This window comes from Crocuta crocuta, unplaced genomic scaffold, assembly GCF_008692635.1.
Source record: "Crocuta crocuta isolate KB4526 unplaced genomic scaffold, BGI_CrCroc_1.0 scaffold218, whole genome shotgun sequence".
NCBI classification, from domain to species: domain Eukaryota; kingdom Metazoa; phylum Chordata; class Mammalia; order Carnivora; family Hyaenidae; genus Crocuta; species Crocuta crocuta.
This window is the reverse complement of record NW_027533170.1, coordinates 3205612-3224922: the sequence shown is the minus strand read 5'-3', so window position 1 is coordinate 3224922 and position 19311 is coordinate 3205612. Positions and strand designations below refer to the sequence as shown.

The window sequence follows — 19311 nt, the reverse complement described above, 5'->3', positions numbered from 1 at the left end:
TTCCTGCTCTTGAGAATTTCAGTGTAATGAGAAAAACAGATATGAAAACAAATAATTACAGTGTAGTGGGGAGTGTGGCGTACTAGAGGCATGTAAAGAATGTTACGGGACAGGAGAGGGAAAAGCCACATTGGTCTGGGAAGCTGGGGAAAGATTCCCAGAGATCACTTTGGGGTTGGCCTTGCATAAGTAGGATTTAAACCAGAGCAAGAAAAAGAACACTTCAGGTAACTACAAAGTCCAGAAGGCCCTGAAGGACCCAGTGTGCTTACCTTAGTGCCCAGTTAGCTTTGGCTGGAAAAAACACCTTCCCCAGAAATCTTGCTATAATTATATGATTTCTGTAACAGTAATGAGAACATTATAGGAATGTAAATTCTCAGCAATATAATATGGCAGAAGTATATGGTTAAGGCAAGTAATTTGGAGGCAGACTGCCTGGGTTTGACTTCCAACGTGAACACATAAATGCTGTGTGACTTTGAGCAAGTTATGCGACTGCCATGAGTGTCAGTGTCCTGGCCTGCTAGCTGAGGGAGATATCTGTACCCAACTTGTAAATATTATTGTCCAGTTTAACTAAAATAATCCTTAAAATTTTCTAAGAAACATGACAGCTATTTGAAAACTTTTCATAAATATTAGCTACAAATGTTTGATTTATTCAACTTTTTAAATAGTATTATTGAATTATAATTTATATGCCATACACATCATCCATTTCAAGTGCACAAGTTAGTGATTTTTAACAAATTTGCAGTTGTGCAAGCATCCCCTCAGTCTGAGTTTAGAATGTTTTCTTTCTCTCATAAAGATACCTATGGATAGACACTCTTTATGTCTACCCTTCTATCTAGGTCTAAATTCTGTCTCTATAGATTGGCCTATACTGGATATTTCACGTAAAAGTAGTCATAAAAAGTCATTAAAAATGGCCTTTTGTGAAGNTGAATGTGGGGGGGAGGGGGGATGGGCATGAAGGAGGACACTTGTGGGGATGAGCACTGAGTGTTATGTGGAAACTAATTTGACAATAAATTTTGTGTAAAAAAAAATTGGCCTTTTGTGTCTAGCTTCTTTCCTCTTTATTTTTCTTTTTTTTAAGTCTGTCTGTTTATTTTGAGAGTGTGGGAGCTTGGGAGGGGCAGAGAGAGAGAGAGAATCCCCAGCAGGCTCCATGCTGTCAGTATAGAGTCCACTGCAGGGCTTGACTCCACAAACAATATCATGATCTGAGCTTAAACCAAGGGTTAGAAGCTTAATAGACTGAGCAACCCAGGTACCCTTCTACCTTCTTTCCTTTAGCATAATGTTTTTAAGTTTCATCCATGTTGTATGACGTACCAGTACTTCATTCCTTTTTATGGCTAAGTAATATTCCCTTGAATGAAATGCCACATGTATATATATATATTCATCAGACAGTGGATGTTTTGAATATTCTGCTTATTGGATACTGTTTTCATAAAAATATTTCGGTGAAGGTTTCGGCATGGATGCATATTTTCATTTGTCTTGGTTATGTACACAGGAGTATAGTTGCTAGGTCATGTGTTAACCTGATCTTTAACATTTTGAAAAATTGCCAACCTGTTTTCCAAAGCAGCTGCATAACTTAGCCTCTGAAAAATGTGTGAAGATTTTAATGTATTCACCTCCTCACCAATGATTGTATTATCTATTTGTATGAAAAATGCTGTGAGAAAATTGACAGGAATTGCATTGAATCTATACATAGCAGAGGGTAGTTTGACATTTTAACAATGTTCACTCTTATAATCCATGAAGATGGGCTACTTTCCACTTATATGTATCGTCTTTAATTTCTTTTACCAATGTCTTACAGTTTTTGGTATATAGATCTTTCACTTTCTTGGGTAAATTTATTGTTTTCTGTGCTGTTATAAATGAAAATGTTTTCTTTATCTCTTTTTCAAATAGTTTATTAGTAGGGTAGAAAAACAACAGATTTTTGTCTGTTTATTTTGTATCCTGGAACTTTACTTGATTCATTGATTAGTTCTAACAGTGTTTTGGTAGAGTCTTTAGGATTTTCTATGTACAAGATCATGCCATCAGCAGATACAATTTTACGAACTACTTTCAGATTTGTATGAGTTTTATTTATTTTTCTTGCATGATTCCTCTGGCTAGAATTTCAGATACTATGTTGAACAGGAGTTGTGAGATTGGGTACCTTTGTCTTGTCCTTGATCTTACAGGGAAAGCTTTCAACCTTTTACTGTTGAGTATGATCTGACTTGGGGACTTGTTAAATATGGCCTTTATTTTGTTGAGTTACTTTCAGTCTATACTCATTTTGTTGACAGTTTCTATCATGAAAAGATGTTAAATTTTGTTCAGTGTTTATTCTGCATCTTCTCAGATGATCATATGATTTTTCTTCATCCTATTGTGATACACCACAGTAATAACTGATGTCCCTTTATTGAACCTTTCTTGCATCCCAGTGGTAAATTGCACTTGATTGCAGTGTTTGGTTCTCTTGTGCTGATGAGTTAGGTTTGCTAGTATTTTGCTCAGAATTTTTACATCTATATTCATCAGGGATATTAGCCTGTAGTTTTCTCTTCTTGTAGTTTCCTTATTTGGCTTTACTATCAAGGTAATGCTGGTCTTGCAAAATGATCTTGGGAGTGTTCCTTCATTTTCAAATTTTGGAAAACATTTGAAAAGGATTGGCATTAACTCTTCTTTAAGTATATGGTAGAATGCATCTGTGAAGCCATCTGATCCTAGGCTTTTCTTTGTTGGGAGATTTATGATCGCTGATTCAATGTCATTACTCACTGTGGGACTGATCAGATTTTCTGTTTCTTCACAATTCAGTCTTGATAGGTTGTATGTTCCTAGGAATTAATGTTTCTTCTGAGTTGTCCAATTTGTTGGTGTATATTTGTCCATAGTGGTCTCTTATGATCCTTTGTATTTCCATGATATAAGTTGTAATGCCTCCATTAATTATTTTATTCACCCGAGTCCTTTCTTTTTCTCCCCCCTCTCCTTAGTAGATCTAGCTAAAGGTATATCAATTTTGTAGACTTTAAAAAACAAAACAAAACAAAACAAAACAAAGCAAAACAAAACCAAGAACTCCTAGCGGCATTTGTGTTTCTATGTTATTCTAGTCTGTTTTTCATTTATTTCTTCTCTGGTCATTGCTATTTCCCTCCTTCTGGAAATTTTGACTTTAGTTCTTGTTTAGTTCTGAAAACTTTTGGCTGCTCTATTATTGTGCTTGTATTATGCAGCTACCAGCTTCCTCTTAATTGTTCTCCACTAAATCCCGAATAATCTTAAATGTGTAGTTCTTCATGTTCTGTTTCAAATAAATTCAGTACCCATCAGTTCTCGTGGTCTGCCTTTACCATGGACAGAACCTCAGAACTTGAAGAGGCAGGGCTCCATTGTGCTGAAGTGACATCGTCATTCTACAAGTGGTCATGGGGTAGATGTGATACCTTCTGGCCTTGTGTTTGACTCTTCCAGTATAGACCTTCCACCCTAGAAGCAATCTGAGAAAGGGTCATTTAGGCCTCTTTATTCTTATCCTGCCATGTTTAGAGTAGATCTTCTGTTCTCTCCATAGGGGTGCAACCAGGGGCTACAGACCTGATTCTTTCAGCCTCGTTGGCTGGAATAGAACTTCTGCAACAAGCAACAGGAGATGAGAAACCCTAACATCCTTCTTCTCCACACGGGTGAAATCTTATCCCCAGAAGGGATAATGTGTGTGAAAGAGAGAGAGGTCCCCCATCTTCTTAATCCTCACTTGACAATTATAAACATTTAGGATAGTATTACAGAACTGGTGGAGTCAGGGAGGTTGGTGGTGGTAAGACCATGTGCAAAACCACAGTCATGTTCTTGCTGAGATTTAGGAGATTTTCTTTAATGAATGTTTCTCCATTTGCTGTTTTATGTTAGGACAAATTCCAGAAACTTTTTAATAATCATTGGCTTGATTTTATTCTTTTTTAATAAAATGTGTACTAACTAAATTGTTGTTCTGTTGGAGAGAGGGTTCACCGAGCTTTTTACCTTGACATGCGGGAGGTTTTTCCCTCCTTAATTATTTTCGTCATTGTATTATTTTTTGTCTATTGTGATGGAGTTTTCATCACTTCATCACTTCTCTACTAGTGTGCGTTGCCATCATTTTTATAAGAAAGTGTATTTCTTCATGTTTGATGAGCACCTCTGCATTTAAAGAAAACGGGATGTGGTCATGTTTTGAATCTGTTTTAATAAACCCCTCTTGGATAGTCATATTTCTAGTTAGAATATTCAAAGATGTACAGAATCCTGCACAGAGGAAAATGGAGTCTTTATAAAATCTCTTTATAAAGCAATGTTTACTGGAAATGTGGCCATGCTAAGTAAGGGTGTAGAAACAAGAATAGAAGAAAATGGTGATCTAAAAGTTGGAGTCTATAGTGGAGACATAGATGCAGGCATTAGGTGCTCAGAGACAACCAGGGTCATATGCAGAAATCTCTACCTCAACAGAGGTCACTGGAGGTGTGTCACTGCCATGACAACATGAAAAACTCTACCCCTCCTGCTGCCATCCAGGGAGAAGGAAAGACAATGAGAAGAACTCTTACCTAATCATATGTTTACTGCCAGAGACTGGGCTTTAAACTGAAAATGACTGTTATCTTGGTTACACAAGGTTAAACGTTCCCTCTGGCATAGACTGAATGTTTATGTCCTCCTAAAATTCTATGCTGAAGCTCAATCCCCAGTGTGATGTTATTTGGAGGTGGAGCCTTTGGAAGGTGACTGTTACCTTAGAGCCTTCATGAGTGGAATTAGTGACATTATAAAACAGACCCCAGACGGTTCCCTTGCCTCTTCTGCCTTGTGAGGTTGCAGGGAGAAGTCAGCAGTCTATAACCCAGAAAAGGGTCCTCCCCAGAGCTCGATTATCCCAGCATCCTGTTTCCAGACTTCCAGACCCCAGGACTGTGAGAAATAGACTTATATTGTTTATAAGCCACATATCTATCATATCCTGTTACAGCACATACCCTCCAAACATAAATGAATAAACCAGATCAAAGTTCATTTCCGTTAGAGACATTAAAGGAAGGTACATAGTTGAACAGTTGAATTTTGTGATTCCAAATTCACACCTGCTACATTGCCTTGCACATTTCCTATGTAAAGGCAACTTGAAAAATAGGAATAATGTAAAACACAAGGTGAAAAGAAGAATTTAGATAACATTATAATGCAGAAAAATTTGCCCTTTTGTACAAAGACTAATATATGGTGCTAAAATATTAAACACAATAGACACCTCTTATGCCACTGCCCATGCATACACACACATATGTGCATGCACATACACACACACACACACACACACACACACACACCACTCAGTTCCAATCCACTCATAAAAAGTTGACTTTTAAATTTCTATTACTATTCTAGGATAATGATGATAATGCATTAACATCAAATGATTGAAATTATATACATAACTCATAAGATCCCCATTATATATCACTCATAATAATTTGGACAGATAATCCAGACCAGAATTTTTTTCCTGCATATTCTTTTAAGGAAAGATATGTCGTAAAAACAAACAGACAAACACACAAAAACAAAACAAAACAAAACAAAAAACATAGCATGTAAGTAGACCACTTGGGAAATCTCTAACAACTTAAGAGTATACAAATACTTTTGAAGCATCTCCAGATAGTTTATAAGCTTTTATTTATAAAGGAATTGCTGGAAGTTAATGTAGAAGATATTCCTAGCAATTCATTTAAGCAAGCCCCTTAGGACGATTAAAATGCAGTAAGTGATTTCTACTTACTGTACTCTGAAACAAAATGCAGTAGAAACATACAGTCTTTCGCATATCTCCCAAATTCATGGCAGAATAGATTTCTATAAAGACATTTGTGTTTTCCCTAATTCTCACACCTTTATCCTGTGAATTAGTACCTCTTCCGCTTATATCTTATTTCCGTTCCATTACGTGTCTTTCATTCTAAATTATTTTTTTAGAGCTCAGTCCTTTTTCTTCTCCTTTATATATTTTATCTCTTTGACCCAAATCGTTCTTTTACATTGGAACTTTCCAGATGAACAAAACAATTGTAATCTATTCTTGTGTGGGGGAATCATGGCTTTACTTCTCTCAGCAGAGAGAACCTTTCTTTCTTACCTGCTGTCTCTCTACAATAAAATTCTGTATATGAAATAAAAGACTCAGGCATGTTTATGTTGGGCTGCAATATTTTTTCATAGTTCTGAATACTGCATACTATGATGCACGAGAGTCCATTAGCTTTTAAAAAAGGGTCGGAGTTAATAAAAGTGTCATATACCTGCTTCACAGCAGCAACAGCTACGGACTTCCTTATTTCCTCCAAATGGATCTCCCAACTGGGAGTCTCCTGGAGCTGTCAGAGAGCCAGTGGATAGGAATTTGTTCTGCATTCTGACACACTTAGAAAATAAGATAGATGATGATAAGATCTGCCTGCTGGATGATAAAGGCAAACCCTCCTCAGGTTCTCCAGAGACCCATGGCTATCAGCGGAAGCATTCTGTTTTATGAGCTATCAGTAGTGTGCTCTGCCACAAAGTCAAATCTCCAGAAGACAGAATCACACATATCTCTCTTCTACAAACTTTACTGCAAGTAGCAGGATTAAAAATTATCCATATATATCCAACATCCCATTATTTAAAAACATTTTTTAAATGTTTATTCATTTTTGAGACAGAAAGAGACAGAGTATGAGTGGGGTAGGGTCAGAGAGAGAGGGAGATGCAGAATCTGAAGCAGGCTTCAGGCTCTGAGCTGTCAGCATAGACCGTGATGCGAGGCTTGAACTCACAGACTGTGAGATCATGACCTGAGCCTGCAGTGGACGCTTAAGTGACTGAGCCACTCACATGCTCCCCGAACATCACATTATTAATAGGACTTTAGAAACCCAGGGGGGAAAAAAGAGTTTTGCCATTTAACTTGGACTTGTTTTCCATTACATGGCAAGCATTTTAAGATTGCTTGCTAGGAATTCCTTTCTAGGAATCACTCCATAGTTCATGCATAATAAATGATACATTTTCTAGATACATTGATGTTTGAAAAATGTTTCTAGTATATATATTCTTTTCTTTATTAATGTCAAACTCTGTTAAACCAAGTGCTCTAAAATAGGGATGACTTTGTGTGTCAAGTGGCTAATGTGATCACTAGCATGAATGGTGGAGTCTCCTTGGCATATGCTCTAAATCTTCTGGGTGCTGTACAGTTTGGGCCTCTGAAGTGCTGTTTGGTTATTTGCTGTGTTCAACCTTGTCCAGTCTTTTTTTAACGTTCAGAAAAGAAATAAATGGTATGACTATTCAGGCTTATTCTAATTTCACATATAGCCACCTTAATAAGTTGCTTTGTTACACTGCATGGCCTCACACACATGCCTTCACACACATGCCTTCTATATGAATGCAGTAACAAAAGACAATGCTTAAACCCTCTGGAAAGCATATCTAAAGCTCAGTTAAGATATTGTCTGTAAGGAACCCCTGGCATTAGGAACCCGACATGGTTAACAGTCTTCTCTTTAGCATGCTGAAGCCTGTATGGGTATCTCTCTCCTCATCAGCCAAATTTACACGATTTTTGAAGAGAAAGTAAGATGCACCCCTTTGGAGGCAATGGCTTCCTCAGAAGATGAAGAACTTCTGCGTGTGTTATTGAGAGGTGGTAGTAGATATTTTATTTTTTACATGGAAAGCCAGCTGACCTTCCACAGACATGATAACAAAGTTTGTGATTCTTGTGGGCAAGATGTCTAACTTGTAGAAGGGAGCTCTGGTGGTTAAATCAGTGGCCACAAATCTTTTTGATATTCTATAGTCAAGAAGCAGGATATCCCCTCCTTTTGTGTTTTGTTTTGTTTGTTTTAATGTTTATTTATGTATTTTGGGAGAGAGAGAGAGAGAACAAGCAGGGGAGAGGCAGAAAGAGAAGGGAAAGAGAGAATCCCAAGTAGGCTCCATGATGTCAGCAAAGATCCCAATGTGGACCTTGATCCCCAAACTGTGAGATCATGACCTGAGCCAATATCAAGAGTTGAAACCATGAGAGACTCTTGAATGCTGACAAAAACTGAGGACTGATGGATGTGGGGGGAGGGGGGATGGGCATGTAGGAGGACACTTGTGGGGATGAGCACTGAGTGTTAGGTGGAAACTAATTTGACAATAAACTATTAAAAAAAAAAGAGTTGGATGCTTAATGCCCCCATCCCTCCTTTTGAATTTGAAAGGCTTATGACTGAGTCCTTTGATGAGAAGAGTTTGGAAGAGGCAAAGTTATATGATTTTCTAGCTGAAGTTATAAATGCAATACAGCTTTCAGCTTTCTTTTCAATTTTTGGGGGGTCCCTGAACACCAAACAATTGTTTTTTCAGTTGTTTCTTCAGGCCATAAGGAATAGCCACATATAGGCACCCTTTATAATAGTCATAGCTGGGCACACTGTAAGTAGCCAGAATTAATTTCCAGTCACATGAATGAAACATCTTAGCCAGCCAGCCATTTGAGCCTTCAGAAGACTTCAATTCTGCTGAATGTGACACAATAACATGAAAAAACCCAAGTGAATATTGCACAGCCAAGTCCTTTCCAAATTCCTGATCCATAAAGTAGTGAGAAAAATAAAATATTTGATTTAGATCTGTTTTTTTTTAAATTTTTAAAATGTTTCATTTATTTCTGAGAGAGAGAGAGAGAGAGGCAGCATGATCAGAGGAGGGTCAGAGAGAGAGGGAGACACAGAATCTGAAACCTGTTCCAGGCTCTGAGCTGGCTGTCAGCACAAAGCTGTTCGAGGGGCTCGAACTCACTAACCACGAGGTCATGACCTGAGCCGAAGTCAGGCGCTTAACCGACTGAGCCACGCAGGCACCCCTAGATCAGTTTTAAAATAGTTATGCAGTGAGGTTCCTGGGTGGCTCAGTCTTAGGCTCAGGTCATGATCTTACGGTTCATGAGTTTGAGCCCCACATCAGGCTCTGTGCTGAGGGCTTGGATCCTGAAGCCTGCTTTGGATTCTGTGTCCCCCACTCTCAATGCTCCTCCCCTACTCATGCTCTGTCTCTTTCTGTCTCTCAAAAATAAATGAACAAAAAAATTGTAATAAAAAATAAATGTTATGCAGCAATGAATAACTAGAACAGGAATCAACCAACAATTGTCTGATAGCTCAAAAGAGAAGTTTTAAAATTAAAAATAGTTTGAGGTTGTTATATACAGGACTGGAAGAATTTTTGTTACTTCAAAAATAGAGACCATTAATATATCATTTGAGGACGTCAAAAAAAGTAATGAGATTGTCTTACATTTCATTTTTGGAGGAAAGGTATGCCCCACAGAGCTGATTAAAAATAGCAGTTGTAAAAAATAATTATGTTGCTTCCTTCCTGCATCACGCTGAGTCCAGCTTATTTAGTAAATCCGGTTCCAATCTACGTAGAACACCACCAGTTCCATCATCACCATTACCGTTACAAGAAATTAGTGTGTCCTGATTAAGTTGTTAAAGGCTTCTATTAAAACACATTTATTTTGGCAGGCATATAAGATGCATCTTCATAATCTCTCCTTAACCGGGTTTTAGTGATTAGCTAATTACCATTTAGTTAGTTGTAGATGATTCTGTAAAAGACAAATCTTTTCGAAGGAGATGTTGCAGCCCAGGAAGCCAGACTCAGGGCCTCAAAAGACTGCCGAGAAAGAGAATTGAAAGAATCAGGAAGAGAGAGTAAACCCAGAAGACAATGATTTGTGTTCTCCTAATTCGGTCTATGTGAATCTTCTATGTGAATTATCTTTAGCTTCCTTTTTATGTGAGCCCTGTCTTCTCCCCTGAATGATAAGAGCAATGAGTTTAAGCCTCCACTATGACCCACAGCAATGGAACCTTTCAAGCCTAGCGTTCTAACAGAGTATGAAGAAAGCATTGAATGAACTTCTCTCTAATTTAACTTAAATAAATAATTCTTTTGTTCCCACACCCTGCCTATGTGACTCACTGTAGTAGGTCACATCATGAGAGGATCGCCAGTGATGCATAGTTTCTTCCACCTTGAGTGTGGGTGCACCCTGTAAATATGGCTTTATCACTCCAGGGATGAGGTTTGTGAAGGTAGATTCTGTTTCAACATGTGGGCTGGAGCAGGAAGCAGGTGGCAAGGAGTGCAAGTACCATTTATAATCTGACAGCAGCCCCAGCCAAAAACCAGTGAGAAAATGGGACCTCAAGCTCAAACCCTAAGAAACTGATTCTGCCAACAATGTCAATGAATTGTGAACCAGATTCTTTCCCAGAGCTTCCATGAAGGAACACAAATCAGCTGACACTTGATTTTCACCTATACGACCCTGAGCAATAAGTCTGCCTCAAGCCCAGACTCATGACCTCCTGAACTGTGAGCTAGTATGTAGGTATTCTACTAAAGTGCTGAAAGAGATGTAATTTGTTCACAGAAATAGAAAATTAATATAGGATATATATCACAATTTTACTAGTCTAATACAGTTCCAGAAATATAAGGTTAATTGTGTGTCAAGCTTTTTTAGCATTAGAAATCATTTTTGTATGTGTGTTAATGAGTCCAAATAAAGGCCAAATCCCCCCAATAAAATATTTATCAGGTATCTTTGGAAACATATTAATTTTAAGTTTTTATTTATATTTTTTAAACAGTGTACATGTGTTCTGCATGCGCAAGATGAGGAGGGGCAAAGGGAGAGGGAGGGAGAGAGTTTCAAGAAGTCTCCATGCTCAGGGTGGAGCTTGACTCAGGGCTCAATGTCATGACTTAGAGATCATGACCTGAGCCAAAATCAAGAGTTAGTCATTGACTGAAGCACCCACATGACCCACTAGAATTATTAGTTTTAAGTAAATGTATCTTATAATTACTTTTCTTTCTTTCCTTATTCTTGTTTTCATCGTTGATAAGTGTACTATTAAATCCCCATCACCTATTTCACCCATCCGCCACCCACCTCCCCTCTGTTAATCATCAGTTTGTTCTCTGTAGTTAAGAAACTGTTTCTTGGTTTGTCTCTTTCTCTCTCTCTCTTCTTTTGTTCCTTTACTTGTTTGTTTTATTTCTTAAATTCCACATGAAAGCAAAATCATACAGTATTTGTCTTTCTGTGATGGACTTACTTTCTTAAAATTATTCTCTCTAGCTCCATCCATGTTGTTATAAATGGCAAGATTTCATTATTTTTGTGGATGAATAATATTTCATTGTATATATACCACATCTTCTTTATCCATTCATCAGTCAGTGGACACTTGGGCTCTTTACATAATTATACATAATGCTGCAATAAACATAGGGGTGTATGTATCCCTCTGAAGTAGTGTTTTTGTATTTTTGGAGTAAATATCCAGTACTGGGAATACTAGATCATGATGTTGTTCTATTTTCAATTTTTTGAGGAAACTCCATACTGTTCCAGAGAGGCTGCACCAGTTTCCATTCCCACCATCAGTGCACATGTGTTCTTTTCTCCACATCCTCACCAACCTTTGTTTCTTGTGCTTTTGATTTTAGCCATTCTGATAGGTGTGAGATGACATCTCATTGTAGTTTTGGTTTGCATTTCCCTGTTCACGAGTGATGTTGAGCATCTTTCATGTCTGTTGGCCACATGCATGTCTTCTACGGGGAAATGTCTGATCATGTCTTCTGCCCATTTTTTAATTGGATTGTTTCTTGGGTGTTGAGTTGAATCATTACCTTATATATTTTGGATAGTAACCTTTTATCAGATACGTCATTTGCAATTATCTTCTTCCATTCCATAGGTTGCCTTTTAGTTTTGTTTATTGTTTCCTTTGCTATATAGAAGCTTTTTATTTTGATGTAGTCCCTGTAGTTCATTTTTCATTTTTATTTCCTATGCCTCAGGAGACATATCTGGAAAAATGTTGCTGTGACAGACACCAGAAAATTACTGCCTATTCTCTTTTCAAGGGTTTTAATGGTTTCAGGTCACCACTTTGAGTTTACTTTTATGTATGGAAAAAGAGAGTGGCCCAAGTTCATTCTTTTTCATATAGCTGTCCCGTTTTCCCAGCACCATTTGTTGAAGGGACTACCAAAGATGTGCTGACTTCAGCAGCACATACACTAGAATTGGAATGTAAGAGAATATAAGCATGGCCCCTGCTCAAGGATGACATGAAGAGACTCTCAAAGATTAATTAACCATATAATTGTGAATTTATTTCTAGATTTGCTGTTTTATTCCATTGGTCTATGTGTCTAAATTTTATGCCAATAGCATACAGTTTTAATTATTACTGCTTTGTAATATGACTTGAAATCTGGAATTGTGATACCTCCAATTTTTTTCAAGATTTCTTTGGTGTTTGAGGCTTTTTGTAGTTCCATACAAATTTTAGGAATATTTGCTACATTTCTATGAAAAATGCTCTTGGTATTTAGAAAGGGATTGAATTTAATGTGTGGACTGTCTTGGGTAGTATTGGCATTTTAATAATATTTGTTCTTCTAATCCATGAGTGTGGGATGTCTTTCCATTTCTTTGTGTCCTCTTCAATTTTTTTTCATCGGTGTTTTATAGTTTTCAGAGTACAGGTCTTCGCCTCCTTTGTTAAGTTTATTCCTGGATATTTTATTGTTTTGGGTGCATTTGTAAATGGGATTGATTTCTTAATTTCTCTTTCTGCTGTTTCATTATTAGTGTATAGGAATGCAATCAATTTCTGTATGTTGATTTTGTATCCTGTGACTTTGCTGAATTCATTTATCAGTTCTAGTTGTTTTCTGTTGGAATCTTTAGTGTTGTCTATATGTAGGATCATGTCATCTGCAAATAGAGTTTTACTTCTTTCTTACTAGTTTGGATGCCTTTTATTTCTTTATGTTGTCTAATTGCTGTGGATAGGATGTTGAATACTATGTTGAATAATGGTGGTAAGAGTGGACCTCCTTTCCTGCTCCTGGCATTAGAGGACAAGCTCTTGGGTTTTCTCCATTGAGTATCATATTTGCTGTGGGTCTTTCATGTAAGGCCTTCTTTATTATGTTGAGGTATATTTCCACTAGAACTACTTTGCAGAGAGTTTTTATCATACATGGTATTGTACTTCATCAAATGCTTTTTCTGCATCTGCTGAAATGATCATACAATACTTATCCTTTCTTTTATTGATTTGATGTATCATGTTTATTGTTTTGTGAATATTGGACCACACTCACATTCTATGGATAAACCACACTTGATTGTGGTGTATGATTTTTTTAGTGTATTGTTGGATTCAGTTTGCTAATATTTTGTTGAAAAATTTTGGATCTATGTTCATGAGAAATATTGGTCTTTATTTTTCTTTTATTGTGTGGTGTCTTTATATAGTTTTGGTATGAGGGTGATACTGGCCTCATAGAATGAATTTGGAAGTTTTTTGTCCTTTTCTATTCTATTTTTTGGAATAGTCTGAGAATAATAGGCATTAACTCTTTTTTAAATGTTTGGTGAAATTCACCTGTGAAACTGTCTGGTCCTGAACCAGGGGTGAGATTTTTGATTACTGATTCAATTTAATTGTTGGTAAATAGTAAGTTCAAAATTCCTATTTTTTTTCCCTGCATTAGAGTTCATAGGCTATATGTTTCCAGGAGTTAATCTATTTATTTTAAATTGTCTAATTTGTGGGCATATAGATTTTCATAATATTATCTTATGGCTGTTTGCATTTCAGTGGTGTTGGTTGTTATTTCCCCTCTTTCATTGTTGTTAGTGATTTTTTTTTTTATTGTGTCCTTTTTTTAAATGAGTCTGGCTAGTAGTTTATCAATTTTGTTGAATTTTTCAAAGCCCCAGCCCCTGATTTCATTGATCTGCTCTTTGGGCTTTTTTATTTACTATATCATTTATTTCTGCTCTAATACTTATTATTTCCTTTTGTTTGATTTGGGTTTTGTTTGTTGTTCTTGTTCTAGCTCCTCTAGGTGCAAGATTAGGATGTTTATTTGAGATTTTTCTTGATTCTTCAGGCAGGTCTGCATTGCTATAAACTTCCCTCATTTTGCTGCATCTCAAAGGTTTTGTACTGTCATGTTTTTATTTTCACTTGTTTCCATGTAATTTTTAATTTTTTATTTGATTTCTTGGTTGACCCATTCATTGTTTAGTAGCATGATATTTAATCTCCACATATTTGTGCTCTTTCCAGATTTTTTCTTGGAGGTGATTTCTAGGGGTGTAGAACTACTTTCCTCCTCCAAGAAATATGCTGTACTTTGTTGTTGTCCTCTTTCACAAGACTTGGCCTATTAGCAATGAATCCACTTCAAAAATTTAAATAATAACTCTGGTCATGCTCATTACTTCTTTGTTGGGGGGAACTTTTATTTCAACTAACCCGTTGGGGTAACATGAGTCTCAGGCCCATCTCTTTTTTGTAATATTTTTCTCCCTAAATGTTATCTGTTGTTTTGGAAAGGTGTATATCATGCATTCATGTCTCTCTATGTCTCTCTTTGGTTACATAAGAACTTTCTGATCCTATATTTACTTAAATGCTATCTGTTCACCACACTGTCATTGGCTGTTTCTGGAGGGTCTAGATCCATCAAAAGCCTCATATAGTAAGTGTCTAAATAAGATTCCCATAGAACTCCCTCACTCCTGTTGAAAATACCCACTTTGCTTCCTTCTCCCATTGATTTATAGCCTGATTTCTAGAAAACACAGTATGAAGCAAATGCTGACATAGTAACCCTGTGTTAGAGAATACAATCCCAGAGAATCACTGGTGATGGAGAAAGAGAAGTATGGCAGGGAAGGACAGATAGCAAATGCATGGGGATATTTACCAAACTAGATGCAGCTTCAGGATTCATTGTTCAGACTCATGAAATATCTGCAGAAAATCTACATAAGAAACTACTACATTGTATGGTAGTTGCACTATTCTGGACCTGGGGAATGAAGGAAGATGGATTTATTTGTTAGATTTCTTATACCTCATCATCAGCTGGTCAAAATCCACCCTACCTTCCCCCCCCCCCCCAAAGCCTTAATACCTGTGCTGTTGTGGAATATGACCATGACTCAGTGTAATCACTGAGGAACAAGGAGCCTGGATGAATCTACTTTTGCCATCTCTACCATATAGGGTTTTTCTGCAGGTAGTTTCTTGTAATAAAAGTAACATCCATCTTGCAAATAACCAAAAGAATGAAACAAGCCATTTTTATAACTCTTATGTTAGGAAATGACAAGATCCTGAGGCTTCAAGCAGAGCATGGGACATGATTTGAGATGTAACACAGGTGGATTCAGGAACATCTAAAAGCTTATCACCTTACATGGGGTCGTCTACAGAAGACCATCAGGACCTATGCTTCATCCCATAGTTTACACAATGAACACAAGAAACACAAGACACCAAGGTGGCCACTTACAAGTGGATTCCTTCTTTCATACAGCCCTCTTACAATCTTTAATATGAATCATTCTCCTGATCCCTTCTCATTCTCTCAAATTATTTCATAGAGTCATATGAAACTCATGGCTTAATATCCTCTTTTTTAAACTTGTTTCTTAAAATTTTTAAATGTTCTTTATTTCTTTTTTTTTTGTTTTATTCAAGATTTATTTATTTATTTATTTATTTTTTAATAGTTTATTGTCAAATTAGTTTCCACATAACACTCAGTGCTCATCCCCACAAGTGTCCTCCTCCATGTTCTTTATTTCTGAGAGAGAGAGAGAGAAAGAGATAGCATGAGCAGGGGAGGGTCAGAGAGAGAGGGAGACACAGAATCCGAAGCAGGCTCCAGGCTCTGAGCTAGCTGTCAGCACAGAGCCTGAGTGGGGCTCAAACCCACAAACCATGTGATCATGACATGAGCTGAAGTCGGATTCTTAACCAACTGAGCCACCCAAGTGCCCCTTATATCCTCTACCTCTGTCTGTCTGTCTGTCTATATCTATCTATCTATCTATCTATCTATCTATCTATCTATCTATCTATCATCTATCTATCCATCCATCCATCCATCCATCCATCCATTTACTCATTTAGAACAGGGGAGGGGAAGAGAGAAAGAAGGAGAGAGAAAATCCCAAGCAGGCTCTATGCTGTGAGCACAGAGCCCAACATGGGGTTTGATCTCAAATCGTGAAATCATGACCTGAGCTGAAATCAAGAGTTGGACACTTAACCCACTGAGCTACCCAGGAGCCCTAATAGCATCTAATTCTTAATATTCTCAGTCTCTTCTTTGAAGGAACTTTCATGTATGCCTTCTAATTTATCCTGAAATTAAGTTAAAACTTATCACAGATCTAAATGTAAAAAGTACTACTATAATATTTCTAGAAGAAAAATAGAAAAAAAATCTGTTGGATTTAGGCTAGACAATTATTGGATACTAAAAAATTTTTTAAATGGATTTCATAAAATTATAAGTTTTGTTTTTTGGAATACATTAAGAGAAAGGAAAATTATTTAAACACTAGGAGAAAATACTTGTACATCATATGTGTGATCAAGGACTTGTATCTAGCATAGATAAAGAACTCTCAAAACTCAGTATTAAGAGAACAACCTAGTAGAAATGGGCAAAGCATTTTATTATTTTTTTAATGTTTATTCATTTTTTTAAGAGAGAAAGAGATAACACAAGAGCGGAGGAGGGGCAGAAACAGAGGGAGACACAAGAATCTGAAGCAAGCTCCAGGCTCTGAGCCGTCTGCACAGAGCCTGACACAGGGCTTGAACTCACAAACCATAAGATCATGACCTGAGCCAAAGTTGGTTGCTTAACCTACTGAGTCACCCAGGTGCCATGGGAAATGGGCAAAGTATTTTAACAGACAGTTCACCAAAGTCGTGCAAATGGCAAAAAGCACACAAGAAGATGTTCAGCATCATTAATCACTTGAGAAATGAAAATCTAGGTTCAAAAAATCTTTATGTAAATGTTTATAGCAACTTTGTTCAAAATTACTCAAATTATAAAACAACCTTAATGTTCTTCAGCTGGCAAATGAATTGACAAATAGTGTGTTATATCCATACTATGGAACAATGGGAAGAATATTTACATGCATAAATCTCACATGATGCTTAAGGAAAGGCCCAAGAGTTTGCATAATTCTGTGACTGAATTTATATAGCATTCAGGAGTTGGCCAAAAATAATCCACTTTTATTGAGAAACAATTGATGTACATTACTGTATAAGTTGAAGGCATATAGTGCAATGGTTTGATTTTTATATAGTATGAAATGATTGCCATAAGAGGTTAATATATCATCTTACAGAGATAGAATAAAAAGAAGAGAAAAAAGTTTCCTTGTGAGGATCTACTCTCTTAACAATTTCCAATGCATCATACAGCACTATTAGCTATAGTCATCATGTTGTACATTATATCCTATTTATTTGTCATTTAACTCGTGTTTCTACCTTTTGACCACCTTCCTCCAACTTCCCCTCCCACTACCACCCACTTCTGATAACCAGAAACCTGATTTCTTTTTCTATGATTTTCCTGTGTTTACTTATCTATTTCTATTATTTTTTAATAATTTACGTATAAGTGAAATAATTTCTCTGTTTGACTTATTTTACTTAGCATAATGGTAAAAAGCAAAATTTTCAAATAAAAGAATAGACCAATATATTATAGCTATTAAGGGTATGAAGTAGTTGACTAAAAATGGAAAGGATATGGGAACATTTTGGGGATGAAGGAAGAGTTTTGTGTACTGAATGTGGTGTTGGTTTACACAACTGTGCGTTTTTCATCATTCATACAATTCCTTCTTCATCTTAATATTGTATATTTGTGGATTTCTTTAGTTTGGCCAGAAATGCACTGTACATTTTTTTTTAATTACTTGGAATGTCTACTTATTTGGTATATTTTGTTACTGATTAAGAAGTTTTGTGCTTTGTAGAATAGAGTATCTTTCTGGATGTGAAACTTTCTTAAACTTATACATGGAAATGCCCTTGGGATTTGTTTTCCTTCCTGATCTGGTTATCCAAGCCTCTTGAAGAAGTCTTACTTCAATTCTCTTTCTTATTTTTGCAAAATTGAGTGTTCTAGATTGATTTTTAAAAAAGATATATCGTTAAAAGAGAAAATAATTAGGCCATGCTCTTGTTTGATGAATTGGGTGTGAAGCAATTCAAGTTTGTTTCTCCTCAAATGTTGAAGTTACTGCTACATTGCCTTCTGACATCTTTTGCTAATTTAATACCATGTGTAGAGATTATCTGTTCTTTGTCTGATATCTGTTTATTCTTTGTCCTCTCTGTCTCAGAAGTTTTTAGTATTTGTTCTTTGTGTTCTACAACTTCACCATGGTATTTCTAGGTGCGATTTTTAATCACTACTTTGTGCTAATCATTCAGTCAATGTCTTCCAGGTTAAAGGTTTGTTTTTTGTTTTTCTTTTTTTTTCCAGATATGGAACATATTTTTCCTGTTACTTCTTTAATGTCCCCTTCCACTCTCTCATACCTTAATTTTCTTTGTTTCCTCTTTTGGAAAAAGTTATTTGAAGAAGGTTAAATTTCTTATATGGTGTTTCTTATATTGGTTTATATGTCCTAACTTTTCTCTTAGATTTTTCATCTTTCAAATTTTGTTCTTGGATATAAAAGGATCTAAAAGATTTGCTGGAGTCTAGTTTCCAGGTCCCCTGTTAAACTATTTCATTTTGACAAACACATGTGTGATTTTTGGAAATTGCTCTATTATCCTCTGATTACTCTGTTTACATAATAGCTTCCAACAATTTGAATAGCCTTTCAAAATTTCCCATCAGAATATTAATCAGAATTTCCCAAAATTCTTTTCAATTACCTTAAATATATAGCATTTTTCAAGCATCATTGTTTAATTTGTTTGTTTAGATTTTCTGAACACATAGATTTGTCTCTGATCTCAGCCATCCTTATGTTCTGCTCATATCTTTGAGGAGAAAATTTGACTAATCAAAATCTGTTATTGCTCAGCTTTTGTTTGTGAAAAAGAAGTGTTGACTGTCAGATTATATTTTAAATTAACTTTAGATTTGGAAATTATTTTCAAGATAACAAAACTTTGTAAAAATAAAAGTGGTTCACAGAATGCTCATATATCCTTCACCAACATGAACCTGTCATTAGCATTTTACATAATTTTGTTTGCTCTATCTTTATATATGAGTATATGTGCATATACACTATATATAAGT

At 36.2% G+C, this 19311-nt stretch overlaps 1 pseudogene; it reads left to right on the top strand.

Annotated features, from left to right (window-relative positions):
* Nucleotides 1-12192: 12192 nt before the first annotated feature.
* LOC144216911 (U6 spliceosomal RNA) lies at nt 12193-12290 on the top strand (annotated as a pseudogene).
* The last annotated feature ends 7021 nt before the right edge of the window (nt 12291-19311 follow it).